Raw genomic sequence first — 6014 nt, 5'->3', positions numbered from 1 at the left:
ATCATTTAACCTCTCTGAACCCCAGTTTCCTCACTTATCAAATGAGGATAATAATGTCAGTAGTACTTGACCTCCCAGGGTTGTTGTAATGATCAAATGCAATAGTATATGTAAATAACTTTGCAAATCTTAAAGCCCTATGGACATACAACTATATCACCAATTGGAGTCTTCCAATGGGCACAAAGGTGATCCAAATCTCAAAGCTGGTAGAATACCTGCCCTGAAAGAGCTTCAAATCTTATACACATAACTATCAAATACAGAAATATTATAATGCATATCAATATTATAATGTATTAATATGTATAATGTATTATAATGTGATTCTTTCCAACTATAGCTGAAAGTAACTCCAATTTTCTTTTCTTTTATGTATCTGAAATATTAGCCAGGATCCAAGGAATAGATTTGTTAATGAATTAGTCTTTTCTTCTGAAATTCACCTGTTCTGTCTTTTTTCTAATTAGAAAAGAAAAGTAAGAAAATGGATCTGGTACTTTTCCACAATAGGAACCAAGCTCTGTGTGTATGTGTGTGTCTTTCAACCATAAATGATAAATATGTTGTTCTTTGAGGTCACATTACACAAGGCCTCAAACTTATTGGAAGAAACTAGGATGGTGCTTCCCTGAGAATATGAAGAGAGGTAGGTAAAGACTGCTCCCCTCCTACCAGTCTAGAAAAAGCTAGACCAATGAGAAGTCATTGGATGACAATGATGTTTATTAAGAAGTTCTAAGCTCATGGTCTTCTGCACATGTTCTGCTCTACTGTCCCCTCCCCTTCCAAATTCACACTTACATTATTCCTTCATCTATGAGAGGGCACTTGGATTCAGTAACTCCCCCCAAAAATGAACTCAAAAATCATAATATATCATGTGACTGAACTTGGAATGGAGATGAGCAAAGGAGTAGGAGGAAATGTTTCTGAGGTTTCATTTGTTTGCCCCAGGGAAGGTTGTATGAGGGTGATGACTTGGCATTTGTTCAGCACCCATGGAAGGAATGCTGTGCAGAAGAAAAACATGAAAACCCAGTGCTTTCCTTGGCCCAGGTTGCACTTATGCCAGCTGATTTTGATCAGCTTCAAAGATTTTTAATATCTAAAACATTTAGCTTTATCAGGGATAATATGAGGATACAAGAACCTTCTCATTTTTCTCATGGATTCACTTGTACCTGCTCTAAAGCCTTCTTGCTACCTATTCATGGAAGTTATAAACCACTGCCAACAGTGAACTCTAGCTACTACGTTATGCACACTGCAAATTGAATTCAAGAAATGTTTATTAAACGCAAATAGTCACTTCTCCTGAGTAGCTTATAGTCTACTACAGGAGAGGGTCAGGGATATAGCACATACAAAAGGAAATGTCTCCTGTAACATGTAACCTCTGACTATTTCTTGTAGATCCAGGCCTGGGACCACACTCCATAAAATTCCACAGTACCTTTAGGGGAAAGTTGGGGGAGAAATCTTTCTCTAATGCCATTGACTTGAGCCCCCACTGTGTTCCCCACATTGTAAGGACCAGTGACTAACACCCCTGTTCTATTTAATGACTTCACATTGATTGATTTTTACAAATGAATATTTACTTTATGAATATAGCAGGAATTAACATAAAGGCATTTTTCCCCAATATCTCCTGAATACATTCTTGCCTACATTGCCATGATGTCTGAGAGAGTAGCTCAGTTCTGACTCATATTAGTCCTGCCCAGTCCATGACTAGATGTGCTACAAGTCATAGATGGATCTTTCCACTATGCTCATTTTTCCCAAAGGTCACTCCTCAAGATTTCTTTTTTCTCCTTGTTCCATAGGACAACAATAAGATAAGATAATACAAGATAATAATATGCAGGCCTCCAAACCCACCCTGGATCCCAATTCTCAGATCCCTCCCTGTGAACTTCCCTTCCAACAAAAGTCAGAAATTCCACTTCCTTCACCACAATAAAATAAATTAAAAGAAAGCAAAGAGACATTGTTTCCCAGGTTCTGGGAAGGGAGCAGCACATGGCGTTAGTGGTGGAGAGGGAGAAAGAAGTAGGTCTCATGATCTTTTCCTTTACCACCCAGACTTTTATCAGATGCCATCACAAAACCAGAACACCTGGAGACAATAAGGTCAACCAAAAGAAGCAAGAGAAAGACACTAATGCTGACAGACCTTTGGAATGCCTATGAGCCAATCAGAGAGCCTCAACCTTTATAACAGAAAACCCAACCAGAATTTGTTACAAAATACCTCATACATGCTCCAGACTACGTGTCATCCTAGTTCTCCCAGAAGTCATTTCCCCATAGGTAGCCAAGCAAGCTGATGGTCTACACCTATGCCAGACGCCATTGCAAAAGCAATACAAAGAGTTTCTAGGGGGAAACAGCATTCATAAAATGGGAAAATCAAGAAAGACCTATTTTAGGAGGAGACACAATATACTTTGAAGGAAGCTCATTGACTCGGAGGTAAAACCTAAGGCCTTCCAGGTATGAAATAGAGCTTATGAAAAGGTATGGAGGAAGAATATGGAATGTCATATAGCAGGAAATAGCTCATAGGTCCCTTTTCCCTAAACTTCTTTGAATCCTATTCATATGACAATGCTATGCTATACATTAATTGTTTCTGACAACACAGACAATTTTTAGAGAGATTTTGGCTGACAACTGAGGGCCCTGATTATTTGTACTCCTTTGCTACAAGAAAGGCACCAAGAGACCATCTCTGAAATAATTTTGAATAATTCCCTTATCATACTACTTTCCAGTTCAGTGGTTATTCTCTACTCAGTGCAGGTCCCAGGAGCTACACATCTTTCTTTCCTTTATATAGGTAGAAATAAAGAAAGCAAATCAAGTCCTGCATTATTTGTTTTGGTGTGTGTGTATGTGTGTGTGTGTGTGTGTGTGTGTGTATGTTTGAAGAGAGAATCTTGCTATAATTCACAGTACTACCAATGGGAGTTAGTCATAGTCCCTGGATGACAAGTATAAGGAATAAATCATATATATGGCATAAGGGAACATGGTCTAGGATTCCATTCATTTGATAAAAATTATAAGTATATGAAAATGGAAAATACCAAAAGGGGTACATAAAAGTCCATTGTTCAAATGGGAAATTGAAGAGTTCATAGAATTCCAGCTGAATGAAACTTCCCCATGGAGAGAATTAAGTTTCTTTCCACTGTATTCAGTGATTGGGGCTGTAACTACATCAAGTTTTCTCTTTATGCATTTTTGGCTCTCAGGTAAAAGAGAGCTTTGTACTCTTTCATTATAAGATCAGAGTTCTCTGCAGGTACTAATTAGGTCTCATGACACTCCCTTGAGGAAACAATCTTATTATTATGACTAGAATGGTACTACATGTATTTAGTATGTTTAACCATAAAGAAAGTGGGAGTAAAGTAAGGCAAGAGGAATTAAATCACTGTATCCCTGACTTCCCATACCTAAGCTTTATAGCCATGTGCAAACTAATAATATTGACCACCACAAACTCTTTGGACATGTACTGAGATGCTGAACCAGTTGAAGAAATACTCTCTCAAGTAAGCATTTCTTCTTTATTTTTATTCTATTCACTGCAAATGCACAAACTTTTAGAAACCACATTATCCAAACCCCTGATTTGCTGTTGTAATAAGAATGTAAATTTTGACGATCTTCCCTGCCCCTAGGCTAATGTGCACCTGAAGCCTGGGGTGGGAGGCTTGTTTTTCAGTAGATACTTCTTGATTGGCCAGTGAGTCAATAAGGTTGTTACATTCTTTGAGCCAGGAGAAGGCTATATAAGCCCTGATGTGTAGCTTTGTTTTGGGACTCACTTTGAGAAGTGTTCTGTGATTTGATCTGAATTCTGGGAAGCCGTTGTTGAGAGTCCCCCGGCTTTGAAAAACCCAGAATGTGGAAACCCAGATGTTGACTGGGTATGGATGTAATGGTTGGACAGTTTGGAAATCTGTCTACTTGATGTTTCTGTCTTGGTAATTATGCCTGTATACTTTGAGGTTCAGGGTGCTGACCTTTTCTCCTGAACAAGGTAAACGATATATGTCTGACTGATTAAAGTAAGCTTGTTAACCCATTTTGAGTTGCTTTCCTTTAACAAAGCAGATCCAAGAACCTGTGTGAGCAGGCACCCTGGGGACACTGGGGTGCTTGCTGCTACAGCTGTTTGAAAGGATTACTAAGTTGCTAGATCAAGGAGATCCTATACATTTCTATGTCTAGCTTTCAACAAAGCTTATGAAAAAGCATCTCACACTATTCTGATGGAAAACATGGTGAGATATGGACTAGATTGTAAAACAATTACATGGATGTAAACCTGGTTTGAAGGTCAGATTCAGAAATTAGTGGGTAATGGCTCAATGTCACCTTGTCAAGAGGTCTCCAATGGAGTACTGTCATGATCTTGTGCTTGTCTCTTTAGCACTGAATATTTTTATCAGTGACTTACATAAAAGCATTGATGACATGCTCATCAAATTTTCAGATGGCACAGATCTGAGAGGGATAGATAGCTAAGACACCAGAAGAATAGAGTTAGAATCCAAAAATTTCTTGACAAGATCCAGAAATGTCTATGACTCAGCATTGGGCTGAATTTATTAAGATGAAATTCAGCTAAATGAAACTAGAGTTCAAAGATCAGCATTGCCAATGAAAGGATGGAAGAGGTATGACTACAGGACAATTTGTCTGCTAATGATCAGATGGTTTAAGTGGACTACAACCTCAATTTTAAATGAGCAGTGGCATCTACAAAAGCTACAGTAATGTTGGGCATTAAGGGAGGATAGCTCCCAGACATAAAGAGGTACCAGTCCCTCTGTATCTGCCTTAGTCAAACTATATCTAGAATATAGTGTTCAGTTCTAGATGGCACAGCTTAAGGGAAAAAATGATTGACTGAGGACACCAGAAAAAGGTCAGTATGGGAAAGTGTCTTGATTCTCAGATAAAGAAGGATAGGTTAAAAGAACTAGAAATGTTTAGCGAAGAGAAGAGAAGATTGGAGGGAGAAGCGAGTTCCTTGAACACAGATAAAAGCTACCTTCAAACATTTGAAGATCTATTACATGGAAAAGAAATTAAATTGTCTGCTTTGATCTCAGAAGGAAGAAATTAGGAATAATGGGTAAAAGTTGCAAAGAGACAAGTTTTTCAGGACAATTCAGCCAAGGATGGGTGAGATTTCAAGCATGAATTCTGAAAACATAAAGAAAAACAAATCTGAAGATGAAGAAAAGAAATTGTCAGAAGAGACTTACGTGATTGTACAGAGAACTTATCAACCAACTTAAGTTGATCTTAAAATTTAAGATTAGTTTTGTTTTTGGTTTTTATCCTGTTAAACATGCAGATAATAGGGGCAAGAGCAGATAATGGATGAGAACTAAAAAGTGAGTCTTTTAAGATTGACAAAACTGATAGAAAAAGAATGTGAAATATTGAAGGGTCTGTAGGCAAATATTTATTGATAGTATTCATTTATATTCATTGATAGTTGATGCAGCTGTAAACTGGACCAACTTTTCTTGAAAACAACTTGCAATCATGCTTCAAAAGTGCATGCCCTTTGGGCAAGTAATAGCACTACTAAACCTATTACATGAAAATATCAAAGAAGAAAAGACCAAACATGTACAAAAATATATATAGTAGCTCTTTTCATGGTGCCAAAGAACTGGAGGGTAATGGCTAAACCAATTATGATATATGAATGCAATGGAATAGTATTATATTGTAAGAAATGAGGAAGCAGGTGGTTTTAGACATGGGAAGACTTATATGAACAGATGCAGTGTGAAATGAACAGAAGCAGAAGAAAAATGTATACTATGATAGCCATATTATAATAAAACCATGACAGGGAGATGGTGAGCTAATAGGCAAAATAAAAATCTCATTTTTGTACTGGACCAATGTTGGAATTTGTTTTGTTTAACTATACTTATATAAAAAAAAGTCTTTCTCTCTCCTTTCCTTTT

Source organism: Petaurus breviceps, unplaced genomic scaffold (assembly GCF_028583685.1).
Source record: "Petaurus breviceps papuanus isolate PSGF00001 unplaced genomic scaffold, PetGlider_PUasm1.0 140, whole genome shotgun sequence".
NCBI lineage: Eukaryota > Metazoa > Chordata > Mammalia > Diprotodontia > Petauridae > Petaurus > Petaurus breviceps.
This window is presented reverse-complemented; position numbering follows the sequence as displayed.